The 22199-nt window shown below is 45.4% G+C and overlaps 1 protein-coding gene across 14 annotated transcripts in view; it reads left to right on the top strand.

The window, feature by feature from the left end:
* Positions 1-16796: 16796 nt before the first annotated feature.
* The window catches only part of TRAF3 (TNF receptor associated factor 3), a 70751-nt gene continuing 65348 nt past the window's right edge, over positions 16797-22199 (top strand). For 5 of the 14 annotated variants that reach the window (XM_074583931.1, XM_074583920.1, XM_074583932.1 and 2 more), the window contains exons 1-2: positions 16829-16935; positions 18022-18077. The gene's annotated coding sequence lies outside the window, so the exon portion shown is untranslated. Of the gene's footprint in view, positions 16936-17165; positions 17307-18021; positions 18078-22199 lie in introns of all 14 variants that reach the window. The other 9 variants (XM_074583933.1, XM_074583927.1, XM_074583921.1 and 6 more) reach the window with 6 other exon arrangements.

The raw sequence follows: 22199 nt of genomic DNA, 5'->3' as shown, positions 1-22199 counted from the left end.
TGTAAGCAGGAAAAATAATGAAGCCTGTTTCTCTGCAGATCTGTGTTCCTATCACGTAAAGGGCAGTATTGACTTTTAAGTTAATTATACTCAAATCTGCTGTTATCTCTGCATAAAGCATAAATGATATCATGCTCTGCGACTTCCATGTTCTTCAGCCACTCTGCCTCCCTTGCCTCCCCACAGCTGCTCCGCTGCCTTTAGCTGGCTGGCTTTCCTCCTCCTTCCCATCTTCCCTGCATGGTACTGCTTCCTTCTTTTTCTGCCGCTCCAGGTTTCCCTTGAGATCGTCTTGTCATTTCCTCCTCCTGTTTAACCCATGCCTTCCCCTGCTGTGACCGTTCTCCTCTTTGCAGGGCCATGCGAGCTGCCGTGGTGACCATCAATAACGGGAGGGCTGTGGTCAAGCAGTGACAACTCCCAGTACACGAGGAGCACCAGGGGAAGTGGGGCGATACCTCACCTCACTCCCCCACTGCCGGTGATCTCTCAAGGTCTTTCACATCCCCACTAGCCACAACAGACCCACCAGAACCAGCCGTGCTCCAGAGATGGGACCCGCCAACGGTCCTCCTCAACACTGTTGATCTTTTATCCACTAGCCATAATCCAGCTAGGGAATCTCTTTTCCCTGCTGGCTGCTGTTGCACTACAGGGACTACAGCTCTTTCATGCAGCTCTAGACAGCACAGGGTTCTTGTTCTGGGTGTGGGACAGCTGTTGTAACACTGGTACCAGGGCCTGTGTGGCACAGCAGCTAAAGGTGGAAGAACTGAGCTACAGCTACTCCTTCCTGGTACTCAGTCAGCCCTTTGCACTGTGCAGCGCACTTCCCCAGTGGCTGCTATCTCCTATTATACATTTTTAATTGATTAATTTTTCATCCTTATCCTAAGGTCGCACGTTCGTGGCAGTCATTGTCAGCACCCCGTGTTCATTTCATGTACAGCTATATTTAGACATTTCCCGGATGACATATCCCTAATGTCCAATATCCTTTTACAGCTCGCGTTAAGTCAGACTTCAGGCCTAGAGACTAGGATTTGGTTAGTCCTTGTCTGGACCATAAGCCATGCTGCTCAGAGGAAGCTTGTCGGTCGCACCGGTGTGACTGCAGTTAGACAGCTACAAGAGATTTCCTCGTTTTTTTCAGTCTTTTTTGGCATTGCATTAGCCTGCCCTCTTCCCTTTACTTCCTGCCCTCGGCATGCTATCCGAGTGGGGCCAGGAGGGCTCCTGTGTTTGGCCTTTACCACGATGGCACCACAGTGGCTGCTGCGTATAGCGTGAGTTGAGGCACCACATGCACTCCCCAAAGCACCACCTTTGCCCTTTCTTTTCCCTTACAACATTCCCCCTCCCCTCCCCCTCCCCAAGTACTTGAAAGCCAAGTGTTATTCTAGAAATTGGGCAACTGGAGAAAAATCATCTGAGGTCGACTTGGGAAGGTCCAAACAACGCTCTCTCCTTGCTGGCCACTTCTAAATTCCGTGAGAATTTAATTAACTCCGAAGAACTTTACTTTTTGTATTAAATTCTGTTGAGATTGGCTAATGGGGGAAAGAAGATGGGGGGAGGACGGGGGACAGATGTGCATTGCCCAGCTGATCTCATAAGCTTTATTTCTATAGAAAATTGGGATAAAAGCTAATGGGAGAGAGAATAAGGAGTGTTAAAAATAACAGCCTTACTTGATCCTTTGCATATCCGATGCTTTTAATATTTTCTCTCTCGTTCAATACGTTAAGGAGGATTCACAGGGCTGAGATGCTCTGTCTGAAGCCTCGGACTTCATTTACCAAGTTGAAGTTGAGTTAGCACCTTGGAGCCTCTGGGGCAGTGCCTTGCATCAGAAACAACACAGCTTGTTATCATCCCTGAACTCTGCTCCTATCAGTCGCTGTGCTAGGTGATGCTAGGTGACACGCGGAGGAAAACAGGATCTCTTCCAGAATATGTGAAAAGGTAGGTTTGACATAAGATTAAATCAATAAGAGGAAGACGGATGAGCATTCATTACCTGTATTTATCGAGGAGACTGTTTTAAGAGAAGGGAAAGTTTACCTTAGGACGTTTGTTCGTCTCCCTTTTGTTGTACAGCTGCTTGTCAGTCAGCTCTTTGGCTGCCACAGTTGGGAGCCTGTGCTTCAAGGTGAACTGTTGCTTATTTCAGTTTGCCTTAAAATGTTGCTTGGCAAACCGAGGTAGTTCAGGAGATGATTGATGAGCAATGAGACAAGCACGCAGCAGGGACAGGCCGGACAGCTGGGATGACTTCAGCCACAGTCCAGAGCTGATCCTATCATTTAAAGGGCAGGATTGGGTCGAAGGGAAAAGGGATGCTAAGGAAGAAAGGATGAATAAGGGAGAGAGAGAGACAGCTTCAAGGGCTGGGAGACAGGCTGCGATACGGTAGTCACCATAGTGACGATGAGGGAGGGAGGCAGGAGACAGGGCAAAACCAAAATCAGTCAATAGTAAAAACAGTCAAGGTTCAAAAGGCAGCCTGCTGGCTTTGCGCGTGTCTGGGGATCCTGAAGACTGGGCAGGCACCAGCTGCCTTCTCCAGTGCCTTTCTGCAGCTATTGGTTTTATTTTGCTAAAGGCATATTTAATGTTATTATTTGGACCATCGCGTAACAGTGACAACCATGTTTTAGCTCAAGCGTATTCTCTTTCGATACAAGTGACTCTTGGCTAAGCTTGACTAACTTTGTGGTAAGATTGATATGGGAAAAAATTCCTTGTGGCCTCCTTCCTGTCTTTTGCTACTGCCTTTGAATTGTTAGTGCATTTATTTCCCGTGAAGGGAGGATTGCCTTACGGATGGGGTCATCAGGACACGGCTACACAGCAGACACAGCAGGGTCTCCAGATCTGTGGTAGACCCCTTGGTTCCCCAGTGCATGGAGGTGGTAAGGTAACATCAGAAGGGGCTCCACAAAAGCCACTATGCTGAAATGTCAGTTACCAAAAATAGTCTAAAGGAGGCACCGAAAAGAGAAGACATCCTTGGATATACACTGCCACTTTAGAAGAGGCAGCAGCAATTTAAAACACGATCATCATTTCAGATGTTTGAGTTCCTCAGGTCTCTGCCCGAGTTTACCATTGTCACAGCAGAACGGTTCACCTGAGCACTCTTCATCTGCCCCACTGCAACGTCACACCACGTGGTTTTTGCACTGAAGCAGATGAGTGATGTCACAAGCAACTCCGCCAGCGCTGCTGAGGGAAAGCAAGTTTTCAGCCAGTTTTCAGCCCAGGACTTGTAGCTGAGGGACAAGGATCTAATTCATTCCGCTGCCACCATTACATTTGCCAGAGGCCATCTGACCAAAGCTTTAAATCCACCCCTTCCCATGGCATAGACATCTTACTGCGTGCCACCAGGCAGTGCCTTTCTCCTTTCAGAATTCAAACTGGAGCTAGATGTCTGAAACTTTGCCTTATTGTGTTAGTCTGTTTGTTGTTGTTTTCATTGTTTCTGTGTCAGCTGCTGGAGATGACACAAGAGGCAGGGGTTAGAGCACTTGACAAAGAGATCTATTCACCTCCTGTCTATCAGTAGAGCATCCAGGCATAGCTGGAACCGTGCTGGAAGAGAAGACCCTGCAGACCTTTTGAAGTTTTGCTCTGCTGCATGAAATAATTAAAGATTCTTGAGGGAAGGGAAAGGGGAACAATAACTCTGTTCCAGCTATTACAGCACCTATCTACGAGTCTCAGCATCCCAGGCCATCCCTAGTAATTTAGCTAGTGATGCCTTGTCTTGTTCTGTCTTTGTCCCCTCAAAACTTTATTCCTGATAGCAGTGTTTCTCTGAACTGTGGGAAGAGAGTCACATAAGCTTAGAGACAAAAAATCAGTCTTATTCCAGTTACTACTGGAATACATCAAGGACATAAAAATTTGACACTGGTATATTAAGTGTGTTATTGCTACCACTTTAAAGGCTTCAGGATATGCAGTATTTACTCTGACCCTTTTACTTGCAAGTGTGTCTCTTAATGCTTCATGGTAAAATCATCTGTTGGTTTTGGTTTTTTTTCTTCTTTCTTCAGAAATTAGGTGAATTTTAAATTTCCAAACTTGCTTTCCTTGACCTTCTTCAATGAGGAAAGGCCTTTGACTATGCCGTGAGAAGCGTAGTGATTTTGTGATTGCCTAATTTTTTAAGCGTGTAGGATGGACTGAGTCTCTGGATTTACTTCACACCCAATAAATATCCTCAACAGACTATTCCTCCCATTCTATTTGGATTGTAAAGCCAGGCCTAGCCTTGCAGGAAAGAGGGTGTCAAGCCTAATTAGCCCCTTTCCTTTGACCTCTTAAGCAGACCAGAGCACAAATTAAAGTTCTTGATTCTTGGACCCTGCAGTTCTGGACAGCTTTCATGTTTCCTAGGCTCTCCTATAACTATTTAAAAATGTGCACGTTCTGTGAAGTGTGCTGCGTGATGCACTACTGAAATTGTGAATCTGAATTACAGACAAACATACTGACCCTTGCTTCTGCGTGTTTTTTTATAATATTTCAATACTTTGTGTTATTTGGCTCTTGCAGTGTTCAGGCTCCAAGAAGAGCTTAGATTGCAGCGTGGCAGTCTTCAATAACCTGCTTTTGGGGTGGTTTTTTTGAGCAAAGGTTTCACAATGGTACCCTGGTGTGGGGCACAGGCCTAGAAGTGAGAGGGAGAGAAGGGGAAATTGTATAAGCAACAGGGAGGAGAAACGGGAATTAACATGATTAAAAGGTGACTGGTCCTTGGTACGAAGGCATTGACAATGTAGAAAGAGAAGAGTACTTGGATGGAAAATCCAGAGATGGAGGTTATAGCGATGCCATCAGAGAGACTGGGATGAGGATGAGGCCCCTGAGAAAGGAGGGGTGAACTTAAAACAATGGGAAAAGTGAACAGCATGAGAGGAAGCAGGAATGTGGAAAAGACTGAGATGCAGAAAGGTCCATTTTAGGGGAATGCCCGTCAGGATGTGTGATACACCCTGTCAGTGTGTGGAAAGGCATTCAGGCTGCTGAGCCTCCTTCTCTGCTGTCAATAGACAGCAGTGAAGCTGTGGTGGCAGGAGAGGTGCTCGGAGTACGAGGCATTGTGGTACCATGAGCAGACACTCCACTAGGTCAAGCAGTAGAAGGCTGTGGAGTGGATCTAAAGAGTCTCCTCTTTCTGAGCTTGAGGATATGAATGACTCCAGATGATACATTAAAAAAAAAAGTCTTCACTCTCCTCCTCCTCCCCGCCCCCCATACTAAAAATCTGCAAGCGACAATGAGGTTGAAGTTCAGGTGATTCAGAAATTCAGATGACTCAGAAAAATGACAGAACAGAGACTGCATTATGATGCAATCCTTAGTGGGATACTATTCTTTCAAAGTAGTTGAATTTCTCTGGTAGACAAGAAGGACAGAAGATCGTTAGTCGTTTTGTTTTATCTGCAGTATTTAATGTGTGGTCCCTTACATATTTTATTATGTATTATTCAGGCTTGTTTTAAAAGCCATCTGTTTCCTCCTAAGTAAGGATGCCGTATATTTGTTTTTGTCTGGTACATCCTTCTTTTCGGCCCTTTGAATCCCATCTGGATGATTCTTTTAGGCAGTAAACAGGATTTTAAAAGAGAGTTTCAGGGATAGGTGCTCTTGGTTTTGGAGGATTTGAGAGATACCATGCAAGACCTCTACTCCTTTTACTTTTTGTCAGTGATATGGTAGCTCAAGTCCTAAAATTTTCTCTAGTGCTCATCACTGCTGTTCTTGAGGGCTTCACAAACACTCAATTCATCTTCATATCAGCCTGGTGAGGGTTTCATTTTGTTCTGTTATTTTGGGGAAGAGTTAGGTGGGGTTTTAGAAATAAATTTCATTATCTGTCTTTCAACTTTGATTATAGGGTGCATCTGTCCAAGCAAAGACCTTGCCAACAGCATGCTAGTAGCACACAATGGATAACACCCTCTGATTATAGATCAGAAGACTGAAAGTATGACTCCTGGATCGTTTCTCTTTTGCAGGCCACACGCTTTTTTCCCTTCTCATTCAAGGTGTTTGAAGAACAGATGGTAAACTCTCTTTGCAATCTGGGTTTCCTTACCAGCTGAGTGTGCAAATACCCCTACTTTTTCACCTACTTTCTATAGGACTCAGTTTGCGTAGCTCCAAGTACCTCTTTAAGGTTAAACTGAAATAGAAATCTGGAAGGCAGGAGTCTCTCTTACTGCACACTTCACATTTAAACCCCAACAGTGATCCGTTACTCAGAGAGGTAGAGGATCCAGTGGAAAAAATGTGATCGCATCATTAAAGGTTCAGAATTCATATTCAGAAGCAGGGCAGAAGGCATTTCAGTCAAACTGAAGTTGCACACACAGGCTTAATTTTAGCACTTCCTCAATTCCCCTGTCACATTGTTCTTACTGGATCTTGATATAAATGCTGGGACTAGAAATGGAATGCCAAATACACTTAGCAGAACTGAAATAAATTCACTGCAAAATATATTAGTTGTGACCAATAAAGTCAGATTATTTCACTGGATTTACTCTGGGTTTACCCTAGTGTAACCCAGAACAGACCGTGGTCCAGTGGGTATGGGAAAAGTTACACTTTAAAGAAATAAATCTCAACTATTTCAAGTTTTATTAGCTTGTTTCTGTTGTGCCTTTCAATTTTTATATTTGTCATATACTGGGGCTTGGCTGGATGAAAGCTTTAGTTTTCATTGTGTTATAGAGTTTTTGTAAATAGTAGATGATGTTTTTAAAAAGCCAAGAAGAGACAATACGTGTAACTGTTTACAGTCAACTTACTCTTGCCTCAATTTAGCCTTTAGCGTGACAAAGGATTTTATCCAAGAGCACAGTGAATCTATACGGTATTGCCAAACTGAATCGTTTAAAATTCATGAGTCAGATCTTAAAAAAAAAATATTATGACATAGGCTTCTAATTATAATGTTTAGGAGCAAATATATGTTCAATTCATTTTGCTTTGCCTTCTGATTCCTGAACCTTTGCAGTTTGCTCAGGTTATATTTTTAAGCTTTCTATCTACAACCATGAGAGCAAGAAAATTACTGCCTTTTTGTTTAAATGAAAGAAAAATGAGAGATTCTCACATAATCACATTACTCCAAGAGCTGGTACTTTGAGGAAAAAGCCTCAAATATCACAAAACTCATGATAAAAATTGTGAGAATTGGCAATTTGTAGCTCCTCAAAGGTGTCTGAGTTTTAGATATGCCCTTCTTACAAATAAAGAACTTCCTGAAGTATATAAAAGATGCAAAGCTATACTTTAGCTGCAGTACCATTAGAAATAAATTCTCCTTCTCCAGGGAAAGACGTAGATTGCCACCTTCTCTCCACAACCGCTGAAATGGGAGGCCCAGCTGCAGAAAAAATGTTCTGATCTCAGCTGAGTCGACAATCTGTTACCACAGTATGGATTGGGAATATCTCCAGGAAAGTTACTGCAAATACCACAGCTTTCCACTTTGGATCTAAGATCAGAATGTTTCCTGATACCTCAGTGAAACTGGAGAACGGAGGGATACTGGATTTTGGTTTTATGACTGGGTATTATCTCAAACAGACGAGGAGAGGTTTGGGGCCCCCTTCTGCTCTGGATTACGTTGGTTTAATTCTGCAGCAATTACACAAAGACAAATTAGCATACCACAGATAAGACTGAGGTCAAAGGAGAACGCAGCTTTTTGCAACTTTTAGTTCAGTACAAAGATGATATTAGATTTTGGGTGTTTTAACTCACATCCGTCTGCAACAGGGGAGCATTAAATTGCTAAGCAGCAAATGGAAGTTATGCAGGTAATTCAGGACATGGAAGCGCTTTTCTCAAGGGCTAGAGCAGACACTAGAGATTGACCTCGGGAAAGTTGTATGGGATCAGACACAGGCTCTTATCTCTCTGGGATATAATCTAGGTGGAACGAAAAGAGTGAAGAACCTGGGAACTGCTGTGGAGTGACCTAGTGAATGGTGAAATCCCATTGTTCCATCTCCCCAGGGATCCTGAGAATCCAGCTATTCCATTTGAGAATGGATGTGGTAGCCCCTTGTCCTCAACCCCAGCGATGACATTTGTCTGCTATTATTAAAGTGAGAGGGTTGCACTCAGAATATTCTGGGGCTTCTTTTTCTGCATTTGCTGAAATTACAAGAGTGCCTGGGCCCGCCTGCAGTTTGCCAACAGGTTCTGCTCTATTATTGTCTGTTTTTATGAAAAAACACATGCTCATCTCTTTTTTGCTTTGCAAAGGGTCCTTGTTTTCCATGCTGGCAGCAGATTACTAGGTGTGTCCTGGAAGCTGACCAGATGACGTCTCCCTCTGGCTTCTGCTACTCCAAGGGTCTTTACAGAGTTGCATCCTAAGCATCTCTCCTGAGTTTCAAAGGAGCTCTTTTTTTGTCATGGGGGCAGCTACAAGCAAAGTGTTACCACCCTCTGTCCACTTTTCTGCAGGAGGATGCCTGTGACTGATATACCATCCCATGGCTACAGGAGATGACCACCGCTGACAGCAGTAGCTCACTCATTTTTTGTAGAAAATCTTCAAGCTTGTTTTGTCAGACACACTCCTTTCCAATCTCCTGAAATCTCCAAAGAAATTTTTCTAATAGTTCTATCTCAGGCCTTTGCAGGGTCTAAGCTAATATTTCACCACTTCCGCAACAGGTCTTTCAGCATCTGGAAGAGCAGGAGGGGCTGCTTCTCTGGTGGACACGGCTCTTGGCCGGGCTGGTGCCGATGAACTTGTCTGTTATCCCCCCAGTATCAAAACAGCAGCCTCTACAGTAGAATAGTTGAAGACTATATCCGATAGTTGAAGACCCAATGTCCAAAAGGTCTGTTTGTCTGCCTCTTGCTGCTCGGGCCTTGGTGTGCATCTGCACCAGAAGTCTGAATAGTCCCGCATGATGAAGAAACTCAAGGCAGTTACCCTACCAGGGTAGCTCTCTTACAAATGCCACGCATCAAAGATCCACAGCTCATTACAACTACTTGGCAGCTGACTGGCACTGGCCTTCCTCAAAACGGGAGGCCTCCTCTTCCTCATCCCTTCACATGCAGCTCTGCCATCCTACATCTCTTGGGTTCAGTGGAAGCCTTATCCTGGGTAGCCACCTTGCCTTTTTCCTTCTCAGCTTTTCTCCCCAGTCTATGTGCTCTTGAGTCGTTAGTCCTTTATGCTAATCGTTGGAGCTGGGTTCTTTCTAGCTATCTTTAATTACTGTCTAGCTTATATATAACTCCCTCATATTGTAATCATAGAGATAGTAAAGATTATGCAAATGCTGATTAGGGTGTAATGTGGCTTGCAGAGCATTCATCATAACTGGTGAGAGGGGAGAAGAAGGGAAGCTTGATTCTTATGGGCTAGGATGAAGTTGTCCTGAGAGCATTTAGATTTTACTTTCTTTTACTTGCAACTGAACATATTTGACACAGAGAATACTGAAGCCCAGCAAGGAAAATATTTTAATATAATCATGCTTCCCTGAAGATACATTTAAACTAGGTACCTGTTCTTGGGTCTCACCTATGCAATACGTGGGGGGAGTTAAGACAGTCAGTTGTTTGCATCCCAAGACAGCCACTCTCAACTTGGTACCACCTAGAGCACTTTTTGTCCCTTTCTTAATATGCACAGGGCAGAAACCCCCCAAACCCTGTGATAAAAAATTACAGGCAAAAGTGAAATTATCCTAAACAGCAGTCAGTGAATATGCTGATCTTCTTTCCTCTCCTAGCTCTGAAGACTCAGGTGGATAAGCAGAATCCAGCTAGGAGATATCTTCAGACAAACAGCTGGGTAATTATTTTTTCTCTGGAGTTACCACATTTTACGCATATTATCATGAGGCAGAACAAATGGTACCTGGGAAACTGTAAATCTGAATTACCATTTACCGTACAAGATGAGAACATTGCTAAGAATAGTGGAAAAAAACATCGAGTTACAAGAGGCAGACCAACAAGGTACTACTACAAGCTTTATGGTAAAAGCCAGAGAGACGGAAGGACATTACACCATCGTATAGGTGTGCATATGTCTTGGATCCAACACTTGTGGATCCAGTAGAGGGATGGATATATATAAGACAAAGGTTGGCAGAGAATTGTTAATGCCATGGAGGAAGTCCCAAAACTGCATCTGTAAGAACTAAATCTGGAATGGAACATCCTTCAGGAGCACAATAGTATGTGTCATACACGTAGGGCAAGATCCATGTGATTTAACAAAGGGATCCGGGGTTAGCTATACCAGCTATATCTCCCAAGGGAACAGCGTTGACAAGAGAAGTGTTGTTTTCCTCTAGGCTTCTAGAACAACTGTTCTTTAGATGGTGATTGCTACTGACTGGATTCTCTCCAGGAATATGCTGGCATTAATGTATAGGAAACATCGAGGTTCCATCCCACGGTAGCCTCTTCGGTACTGAGGCCTGGTAGGTCTGCATGGGTCAGTCTGCGTGTAAAGTCAGGACAGAATATCTCAGGGTTTGGAAACGCATCTTTTGCAGACAGTTAACTTATAACAAAAGAACACCCAGAGGCTCAAACAACGTTCAAGGATACTCTGAAATCTCCCTTTAGAACTTGCTAGAGCACTGTCAATAAAAGGGAGGGAAAAAAGCCTCTCATTTGGCACAAATGGAAAGAAATCTGTTATGATGTTCTTGATGGCACTGGAGGAAAGGCACACAGCTAAGCTGGAAACCAGGAAAGTGATGAGACTCAATGACCACCTCCCAGTCACCTCAAATGCTCAAATTGTTCCTAAGCCTGATTCTCACAGGTTGGTTTGTGTTCCCATGACTACATGCAGAAAAGGTGAAAGTAAAAATAGTTACGTCACCGTGAAGGAACAGCTATTATTGATTACTGTGAACAGCCAATAACAATTTCTACAATAATGAACAATTCTCAGCATTGAAAGTATACTCATCTGGTCCTCCTGCCAATATGAAGTGAGGCTTTTTCCTCTTATATGATTAGATTCTGAGATTCTTGATGAAGAAAAGATCCTAAGGATATTTTCAGAGATAGATGTATCATCCAGAAAATGAGGGCATCTGGATAAATCAATACAGCTGTTATATTCATGTCAGCCTTTTACTTTGCCAGGTATTCAACAGAATCCTTGTAGTTGTTAGTTACAAACTAGTATAATAACTGACGTTTTATGTCTGGGGAAAACTTTTGGACCAAATCCTTGCTCCCGATAAAGCTGCTTTGTTCTGCTCAAAAGGCACAAAGCAGCCTTTAAGATGCTTTTACCAGTTATATTCAGATTCAGCTGTCACAGGGAAATCTCCATATGGTGGAGAGCTGGTCTTGCTGAGTCTGCACTCTTCCCATCACAGCTCTGATTTTGGAGCCATACTGAGAGACAGACGTAAAGCTGAAGCATCGCTGTGCTCTGGTAATTCCCTGCTGTGGAACCGTATCTTGTCTCTTTTTCCAGGTACAGCTTAGGATTCATGTGAGCCACGTTACAGGCCTCTTTGGAAATCCACTGACAGGCACTCCAAAATTTCATTTGACTCCAAAGTCAATTTGGCACAGGCACAATGGAAGTCTTGATGGTAGGGGAGCCTGGGGACCTCAATATATTTTTAATAGTCTCAACAAAAGAGTAAGAAGGCACTAAGATTACTGAGACGCAGTTGTGACATGCCATACTAATATTTCTTGTCAATTGGGAAGCAGATCTATAAACTGACTTGGGAATTACAATTAGCTTGAAAGAAAGGAAAAAACGTCACATAGCATACTCATAAAGGCATATATAACTAACTTCTGGAAGACCTGAGGAATGTTTCGCCTCAAATGCTTGTCATTTAGAAAGCCGTCACTTTCTAGGAACTTCAAGTAGAAAATCACCACTCGGGCAGGGGAAATCCCTTTTTTTTCTTTAAGCAAGTGGGCTATCACCTTAGACATTATGGCTTCGTAGCGGTTGAAATAAACCCCAGGGAATCTGTATCTCATGTATAGGAGGCAATAAATGAATGTGTATTCTCATGATACAAGTCCTCTTGGGCTGTGCTTCAGCAATAAAAAGGAATATAAAGTCAATGAAATTATTATTCTGTTAATAAGCGTCTTTGATCCAAAGCATAGGATGAGGTTAGCTACAAGTCAAGAAGCTGCGTCAGTGCCAGAACTGCAGAAGCTGGGTCCTGCTAAGTCTTGCTCAGATCCACAATAGGTATCGATTAGGAACAAAGCATAAGTACCATCTGCAGAAACTGTGGAGAGGGCACGTACAACGCACACGAATCACAACACTTAGAGCTGGCATTACGTACAGAAGCAGTGCCAAACCGCACCTGAGACAGCAGGGCTAATAAGGATGTGTACTGTATCGTTACCAATTACAATAGTTCAGCTGAATGACTGTTAATTGCAATAAGCTAATTCACAGAAGAAACAATGGTTTGCTGCCCTCTCTCTCTCTCTCTCTCTCTTCCCTCCTCCCTCAGGTTTACTTACAGCATTAAAAATAACCTGTTGATACTGCTTTTGGGAAGATAGGGCTGGAAACGATCCCGCTCGACAACTACACGATGCTGTTTTGTTTAGGAGGTCTCACAGAACACCTTTCCACCAGCCCCTACTCAGCAAGGGTCACAAAGCACTTTTCAGTAGCAGGTAATAAACTTAAGAGCTGCAGGTAATAAACTTAAGAGCTGCAGGAAAAGACCAAACCTCTCAAGCACAGTATCACAGAGGAAAATAACCAGTACCCCTGCAACAAGATATTTGCCAAATAAATCTCCCAGCAGATTCTGAAAAAAGTGGCAGGGGTAAAAAAGGCAAAACAGTCCTTTGCCAGGCTCACCTGAGGGAAAAGGTTTCGTTGTGACCCAAATCTGACAATCAATTCAGCTGTACGCCTGTGAGCAAGATGCACCACAAACCACCTGATGACTTAATGTCACCAGTGTCCTTTCTACATCCTGTTTCTGACTAATTTCCAGTGCCTCAGAGGCAGTTGAAAAAAACCTCACAAGCCAAATGCAGACGGGGTAGAAGACCAGAAGAAACCCTGAAGCTTAGGAATGGCTGAAGTACAATGTCAAAAGTCAGCAGCTCAGTCCCCTTTGAACCCTCCTTGGACCGAAGTATCATGCCCCGATTTAAAATCATTTAGGTGCTTGTGCCTAGAGTACTATTTGTTTGCTCCTGGAATAGTGAGAAAGCTTTTCAGTCTAAGCATCCTCACAACCAATTTATAACCATACATCCTTGTGCCCGTATCATTGATTAATTCAAATAGCTCTCCTTCCTTGATATTTACTGTTTGAATGTATTTACAGCAAATCATCATGCTGTTTTGGCTTCATTTGGCTAGTTAAGGAAGCCAAGCTTACTTGCAGCTCCCGTTCAAGAATACAGATCCTCTGCTCCCCTACCGCCTCCGTGTTTCTCTTCTGCACCTGTGGCGACCTGAGTCAATCTTTTCTGATTGTAAGTCACCAGAACTGGACATAATTTTCCAAACAAGAGTCCTTAGCTGTGCTGTGTAAAGCCATATTAATACTTCCCCCTCTCTACTAAAAATACCCTGCTTTGTGCATCATAGACTCACATAAGCATTTTCCACAGCTATTCCCGCTGGCAGCTCACAGTCATTTTCTCATGGAGGAATTCACCCACGTAGTAAGGTCAGACGAGTAGGCCTAAGGCTACCAGCATCACCACCTTTCTCCTTTCACTATACAGTGTTTTAGGCACAGGGTACTACTTCTAACCTTGAAAAAACTCCTTGCTGTGGCAATTGTTATTTCCTTTGCCAGCTTCCTTCAATATCTACGAGTAAAAATCATTTTTGGGTTCCTCCACCCTGCCAACCTCAGGAATTTCCTCCATTTCCCAGTTTGCTGTTCTGTAATCCCAAGTCTTACACAAAGATCTGCATTTGTTCCTCTTGCAGTTTAACACGAGCTGGATTAGCCTGTATCACTCAGTTCAAGATACTAATCTTCAGTACTTTAATACTACGGCCTTCTACAAGGTCCTTGCCGCTTATTAATACTAGGCCTAAAATAGCATCCTCTCTCATGGACTGTTTGCTTGAGAAATAGAGTTTCTACGGCACTCGAGAACATTTAAGCCCTACCATTTCCCAGTGGCATCTTCCAGTCTGTGTCTGAGAACTTATAGTTTCCCATAATCACATGATATTCGCTCTTCTACATCTTCCCCATCATTTTTGAAGGTATCTATCTCTGTCCAAGTTTGTAACTTTTTTTTAATTATTTTTTGCTCTCATGTAATTTTCCAATGTAATGCCCTATTATTTTATTTCTTCAAACCATTTTACTAAAATATAGAGTGACTCCATGGTCTTTACCATTATTTCTGTTGTTCTAAGTAGATACCCCTCCAACGACTGTATTCTAAACACTGCGCCTAAGCAGAGGTGTGCAGCTTGTTGCGGCAGCATTGAAACACAACGTTTCAGGCCCTGGTGAAAACATTGCTTATAAAAGGAAATTCCAAACCAGTTAAAGACAAAACATATCTTGCTATAATAACTGTATTAGAAATCTTTAAAATCTTGTAGTCATGATACGGGAAAAGAAAAACCACCAAAGCACTTGAACTGGTAGATATTGCATTAGATCAACGCTTTATCCCTTTGGCTACAGAGAGGCTTATGACATCTTTCAGATGGTATAAGAATTTGTTTTCTCTTTTTGGGGAAGAATACATTAGTATAGCTGCTAGAGCTACAGGCACTGGAATCCTATTATGTTTTTTCCTTTTCTTTTTTTTTTTTTTTTTTTAGGGCAAAACAAGAGGACACATATACAACAGCAAAAAGAGTGGCAAAGAAGGAAATTGCAGGTTTGCCTCTGGTAGAAAGTTATTTGCAGCCCTGCTGCTGGAGAAATCCAGGCTGGGTGCAGAGCCCTATCAGCCAGTCCAGCGCTAAGCAATCTTGAACAAGTGATGGGAACATTTAAGACATTGGTCTTAGATCGCCTTTCTGATCGCGGGTTCAGAGTGTCATTTCAAAAGGTGCAGTTGTCTTGACAGCTAAGCCAGCCTCTTACTGGGGACAGCAGCAAAAGGAGGGAGAGAGAGAGGAGGGGAGAGGGAGAAAGGAAAGTGGAGAAGTGGCATGAGGAAAAAAAACCAGCACACAAGGAGGGAATTAGCAGTGCGAGCCAAGCTTCGCATTTTAGGGGCTGGTGAGGACACAGCCGGAGCTGGAGATGTTTGGTTTTGCAGGTTGGCGTGGGCGTCACAGAGATCCGGGGGCTGAGGACCGAAGAGGGTCAGGATGGATTTCGGGACGCGGGGAGATGCTGTAAGCGGCAACTATGACGCAAAGCTTGTCCGTTCAGGATCACGCATCCAACTGTTCCTCCCTAGTGATCCCTCGACAAACAACGTCCAAAAAGGATGGTGACCTCATCCCACTGAAATTAGCCAAACACCACACATTTCTCCGCGTTCAGCTCCGCACATTCCTTACAGCGCCGGCTCTGGGGCTCCCTGACCCACCAGCCCCATCAGCCCCATGGCTTCACCCGGAGATCCGGAGCCCCCTGTGCGGCAATTCCTCCCACTGACCCCGGCTCCCGATGAGCCTCCCCCTCCACCCCCCCCGGCTCTGTCTGAGCCCTCTCCGGAGCTGGCTGACCCCCCCCGGCTCCGGCTGAGCCCCCCCCGCCCCCGGAGCTTCTGCGCCAGAGCCGCCTCTCCCCCCCCGCCCCCCTCTCAGCAGCCCGGCGACTCGACAAACCGCACAGCTCTGCCCCGCGTAAAAAGCGATGGCGCCGGTACCGGCCGGGCATCTGCCCCCACCGGGAGGACACGCCGCGGTACAGGCGGAGCCCGGTACAGCCATTTATTTAACCCGGCCGCCCGGAGCGGCAGGTTCTATCGGGTGTCAGCGTCGCTCCCCTTCCCGCTTCCCCTTCTTCCCCCGCCGCCGGAGCGGGACGGGTGCCTCCCGCACCCCCGGGACGCCGGGGAAGGGAACACACCCCCCAGTGACTCGGGGTTGCCACCTACGGTCGGCTGCTCGCCGCTCGCAGCCGGCCCGGGCCCGCCTGAGGCGATCGTCCCCTCCGGGGGGCGAAGGGCTCTGGCTCGCTGCTCTTCTCTGCTCTTTTCCAGACTCTTCTTCCCCTCCCTCCCTCCCCTTATTTCCCAGTGGCATTTTTAATTTTATTTTTAAATAAAGGCTAGTCTGTCCGAGGCGACCCTTTGTGCCGGGTCGTTCGCACCTCCCCCGGGGGGCAGAGGGGAAGCCAGCGGCTCTCCGCCCGGCCGACCCCTCTCTCCCGCCGTCCCGCCGCCAATCCCCCGGGCCCTTTCCCTCCTCAGCGCTCCCGCCCTTCTCCCCGGTGCCCCAACGGCCGGGCCGGGCCGCCGCAGCAACGCCCGCCCTCAGGCCGAGCCCCCGCCGCGCCTCGGCACGGCTCCCCCCCGGCCCCGAGCTGGACGCGCCGCCTCGTCACAGCCCACCCCGCGCCCTCCTGCGCCGCTTGCGGGCGCCGGGCGGGACGGGCTCCGTCTGCCCGGGCTCCTTCTCCCGCGGAGCCGGAGCTGGGGAGGGGGGTGTGGGGTGTAACGGCGGCATCAGGTGCAGCCGGGGCAGGCGGGCAGGACAGGCCCGGCCCCCGGCTGCCGCCTGCGCGCTGAGCGGCTTGGGCCAGGCCCGCCCCTCGCTGTGTATGAGGAGGAGCCGGGAGAGCAGCGGGCTTCGCCGGGGATTTCCAGCCTGAGCGGGCGGGAGAGGAAGTGCGGGGCGGGGGGGGGGGGTGGGGGGGAGACGGCGCAGAGCGGCAGGGACTTTCCGTCGGGCTGGCGGTCGCCTTCGCCGGGCTCCAGCTGTCGCCCGCCGCCCCGCTCCCCCTCATACGCTCGCAGGTAGGGCGGCCGCGGGGCTTGGCGCGGCGGAGAAGGGGGAAGGCGGCGGGGCGGGGGGAAGGAGCCCTTCACCGCCGCCGTGGCGGCGGCTCCCTCTCAGGGCGCCGGCACCGGCCGGGCTCCCGAGGCAGGGGGACGGGGCTGGGCGGGCGGCAAGAGCCGGAGCTGGCGGGGGGGTGTGTGTGTGTGTGCGCTCGGGGTGCGCGGTGCTGATCCGAGGCATCTGCTAGCAGGCAGGGGCCGAGCCCGCTTCGCCCGCAGCCTGTTGCCGGGACCTTGGCGGCGGCTGGTGGCCGGGGAGAGATCAGCCTCCGGCGGGGGCGGCGTGGACTCTGCCTGCCCGAACGCACTCGCACTCCAGGGCTCTGCAGGTGCCCCCTTTTCACTTACTTATTTCTGCCTCCCCGCTTCCCTTCCCTCCCCCCCCCCCCCCGCTCCTTCCCGCTTCTCCCCTCGCCCCGCGCTGTGTGTGTGCGGGGAGGGGAGGGGAGGGGAGGGGAGGCGAGGGCCAGGCCGGAGCGGAGCCGTGCGGCGGCGGCGGCGCTTGCGGCGTTTTGATGTGTCGTTTGAATGCAGAAGCCTCGCTCCGCTCCTGGCTCCCTCCATATGCGGTGCTGGGGGGGGCGGGCCGACGGCCTTTAAAGGGGCACTGCCGGCAGCCGCCGCGCCTGGCTGCCGAGCGGCGGGGCCCCCCGCAACTTTCCGCCGCCCTCCGCGGTGGCGGTGCCTCTGCCCGGCCGCCCCCTCGCCTCCCCCGCCATGGGGACTTCGGCCGAGGATCCTCTGCCGCCGGTACGGAGCTGGCCCTGATCGCTGCGGAAGGAGTTTTATATATATATATATCTCTATGTATGTATATATATATATTTAATTATTTTTTTTTTATAAAGTCTGCCTGCCTCCAACGGCCTCTGCGCTGCGAGCCCCGGCGTGAGCGGAAAGAAAAGTGTTTTTGTTTTCACGCCATTCATTTTTGTGCGCTGTTCTCGCCGCACCGCGGTTTAATACGTTAAATTAATTACCGCGTTGTAGGTTAGAAAAAAATAACGAGTGTTTAAAAGTTTATACTGAGTCATTCCTCTGCAGATGAACCTATGACTGACTCATAATCTGAGAACTGCAGTGGCTTGTAAAATAGGAAGGTAAGGCATTTACATCTTGATTTATTTGTATCTTCAAGTGTCTTAAGATCTGAATTATCTGCGGAAAAACAAGAGAAATGGTATTAATGCTTAGAGGCGTAATCTCGTGTTCTGCCGATCTGAGCTTGTGTGTGACGTGAAAGACTGTATGTGCACCTCCGTGTGGATCTTTACAGTGCATCAGGACATTTTTCATCTTTTTCTGTGTCTGTAGTAGTAAAATGTGGGAAGTTCCAATGATACGATTTGAAATTTGCAGTCTCCTTGGGTCAGTGACTTCTCTAGCTTGTTGAGATCTAACTGAGCCTTGTATATTGCAATTCATGCGTTTTTTTATTTGTTCAGTAGAACCGTGTATTTTTCCTTGCGGGTTTGTCCCATAGAATGCATGTAGCGTTATTGTGCTCTGATCTGAACTTGCATTCATAGATCAAAAAGGAGTTTAGTGTATGATGTGAAGGTGTGCTAGCACTATTTAGCTTAGACAAATGAAATAGTATAATTTTAAATAGTTAGTAAAAATCCGTATTTAAAGTAGCTACTGGCTTGAATAGAAGCTTGGATTTAAAGGCTACGCTGATTGCTAGAGTTACAGCTAAAGAGATCATAATGCATACTGTACGCTGTCCTTTAAAATGAGCCATTTGGTGAAAAGTGTCTATAAATGGCAATCCATACACTGTGTGTGGATTACCGTAGGTCTAAATGTTGTTTATTGTGATTAGGGAGAGGTTTTTTTTTTTTAAATGAGAAATACTTGAACATTTGGACTGAATCAGAGTTTTTTATGGCTGGACCGGGAAACCCCTTGTCACAAAGCTTGATAACGGAAACATTGATGTATCATGAGTTTGGCATTGCAAGCAGACGGCACTATGAGATTATAGAAGTTGCTTTGTTCCAACCTGAAAATGGTAGGTGTTTTACTGAAATACGACTTGATGAGAAGCTTCCAATAATAGCTGGATCTACAGTACAGAAAGGTAAAGTGCATTCCATAGCACAGCAAATTAATTCTAATCGAAAGAGGGTGCTGAATGACTCGGTCTTTAGGCTTTCCTGAAGTCCTTCTGCAGTTAAGTTTGATGATACCAATTTTGATACCATTCTTGTATGGATTCAGGAAATTTGATCATTGTGTAAGATTATTTACTGTTGGTACCTTGGAAAACTGTGTAAGATGGCAGTAGTTAGCATTGGTGACAAAAAATTCTTTATGAAGTCTTACCAGTCGGTGCTAACACAGTTTGTCTTCTAATGATTCCGAGGTCTCGTTGTATGTTAGATCTTTACGTTGTTCTTGTCCATAATGAAAAGTTGAAGTGAGAGAAGAGGAACATGTTTTTTCAATACTGAAGTCCAGCTGTTCTATTAGTAGATATGGCAATGCTAAAAATAAGAAAAGCCAGAAATCTCAATTTTTAACTTTTGTTGTTAAGCCACTGGAACATTCATAAGTAGATGATCATAGTTCTTCTACAGATGAAAAGGCCGTTTAAAAATAGGAATGACTTACATCTACTCCAGTATCCTAAACTGGTTTTATATGAATAGATAGTGCAAGAATAACACGTTTTGATCTCTGATATCTTAGATGATGCAATAACTGGATTTCATTAGTTTTTTTATTATAATAGTGTTTCTTAATTGAAGGTGCTGAATCTTATGATGTCTGAAGACTGCTCATTACACATTGGTTTCAGATGTCTGTGCTCTTGTGCACAGTTCCTTTAAAGAATTGCCAAGGCTTAATTTTTTTTTTTTTTTAATATGCCTGTGGGTGGGTACTTTCTGAATACGGTGCTTGTATTTGAAACCTCCTGGCATTTTTGGCGTATGGCTCAGGAACACCAAAAGTGGTGGTAGAGAGTGAAATTGAAGATTTGAAGATGTGGTATGGATGGGGAAAAGAAGCCAAGGGAGGGAGAATTGTGTATCTTTGTGTAACAAAATAAAGGTGTGATTGTCACACAGGAGATTGTGCTGTAGTCACGCCAACTTTTATCGTATACATTTTAACCTGTGGTAATGAAGTGATGACATAGAAACTACAGCAGTGAAGGGCTGGCAAAGAGAATATATCTGGTCTCCTAGCTCTGCCTGCTGGAAGCCCATACCCTCACAGATGGATAGATTAGAAGTTAGTATATGTTTGTTTAGACAAATTACAAACCCTTCTCTACACCTTTTTTTTTTTTTTTTCTTTAAGGTAGAAAGAGAAAGGACTAGAGAATTGGGAAGAAAGAGGGGCAACTTACAATGAAGGATCGTTAGGTATCTGCAAAGTAGGAAGAGATGCTCTCTTCTGTGCTAATGGGAACGATGAGAAGAGGAAATAAAGACAAAAGAATACCCCTAGAAAATCAGTGAGATCTTAGAACTTGGGGAGAAAATAAGGCAAAAGATTATTTGGTATTAGAAATTGTGATATATACGTATATATTTATATAGTCTTTGAGGGTGTTTTTCTTTTCTTCCTGGAGATCTTTTCTACTGGAGCACTGACAGCAAAATATTGTTGCCACTGTGACTTCAATTGCTACTGACTGTTGGCTTTGTAACTAGGCTAACAGGGCGAGTGTCTCTAAAATTATATACAACAACCGTAGGTCACTAATCCTCTCCGCCCCCCCAAAAATGTTAAGCCTTTGATTTCCATGCTGTTGTTCTTCCCTGCTGCGTTACTCTGCATGTATACAGTGTGATTTTAGCAGAATTCCAAGTTCTGCAGTTCATCTAGTCAAGGGCAGCATGGGAAGGGAAGTCTCAAGATGTTTGTGGATGCACAAGTTCAGTGTTGGACATGCGTGATGGCCTCTATCCCTGGCTCCCTCCTTGTACTGAAAATAGGGGTATTGTGTGCTTTGACATCAAGATTGAATTTTGTAAACTGCAGGCATTAGAACTGCAATGGGCTTAGCAGGAATGCTTTAAGTTGGAACGTTCCAGTACTATTTTATATAGTGTCATAAAACAATCATTTATGAAATAGATTTCTCTGATGTATAGAGGAAGTGTTCTGTAGCTTATTTACGATGCTAAAAACTGCTAATAATTCTGTAACATGGCTTAAATGCTCTGAAGTGAATATATCCTTTCACATACAGCATGTGTAGCAAGTGCTTCAGTCAAAAACATTAGTGAAAGAAGTCATGAAACTTCTATTTTACATGCTTTAATGATGACTATATGGAGACTTGTAAGTAGAAAAGTTTAACATTTGGAGTAATACTGAACTTTTGTCTGACTTTTTGGTTTCTGCAGTAATAAGAAAAACATCTTTTTGTAAATAAAGTAAGATATGTCTACTCAAGACAAGCTCAACATGCTATAAGTATTTACAGCTTTCTTGAGCATCTAGCAAAAAGAGTTATTTTGATTTGGTCTGTCTTGAAAAGCATGTTGCAGATACTACTGGGAGATAAGAAGTGCCTTCCTGGCTGCCACTTCGTTCCTGCAAGACTTGACGTCTATTAAGAAAGAGAAAGGTGGTCCATTGAAGATACCAGTGTAAAATCTAGGAGACCTGGGGGCTGGTTTTTTTCATTCCTGCAGATAATATGTACTGTAAGTCATTCAGGACCAAACCAACAAAGGGCTTAGACGTTGCAGTGCTGAGTGATGTGACATCATGTTTGAGTCCCAGGGGCAGAAGGGGGATTCCAGTCCAAGTTTCCTACTTCCCTGGGGAGTATTCTCATCATCAAGCCACAGGCCAGTTAAGAATAGTGTCACTTCCTCCTCTTACAACTCTTCTGCTATACCAGGAATAATCAAAACTCAGTGTGCCTGAGAAACAGGACAAGAGGAAGCATGATGTCTCAGTCAAGTGGTTAGGACAATTCCCAGGATGAGGAAAGACATAGTCTGCTGATGCTTCTTCCACTGCTGTTTTGTTTGGTTTTCTGGTGTGTTTCAACTTGGATGTTGAATGCTTGCTCAGGTGATCAACCTCGTCAAGACACATGTTCCCTTAGGCATAGAAGGAAGGGGAAGAAAAGAGTACTGGTACTTGGGTGCTGCTAGGGTTAGGTGGTAGCAGACTGGGAGTTCTGAGAATAGCTTTGATGCAGCTAGCAGCTTGTGTGTCTGGCTTCTGGCTCCATATACAGACCGTTTTCT

The sequence above is a fragment of the Larus michahellis genome, chromosome 4, assembly GCF_964199755.1.
Source record: "Larus michahellis chromosome 4, bLarMic1.1, whole genome shotgun sequence".
Lineage (NCBI taxonomy): Eukaryota > Metazoa > Chordata > Aves > Charadriiformes > Laridae > Larus > Larus michahellis.
Note: the sequence above shows the minus strand (reverse complement) of the source record. Positions and strands in the feature narration are given on the sequence as shown.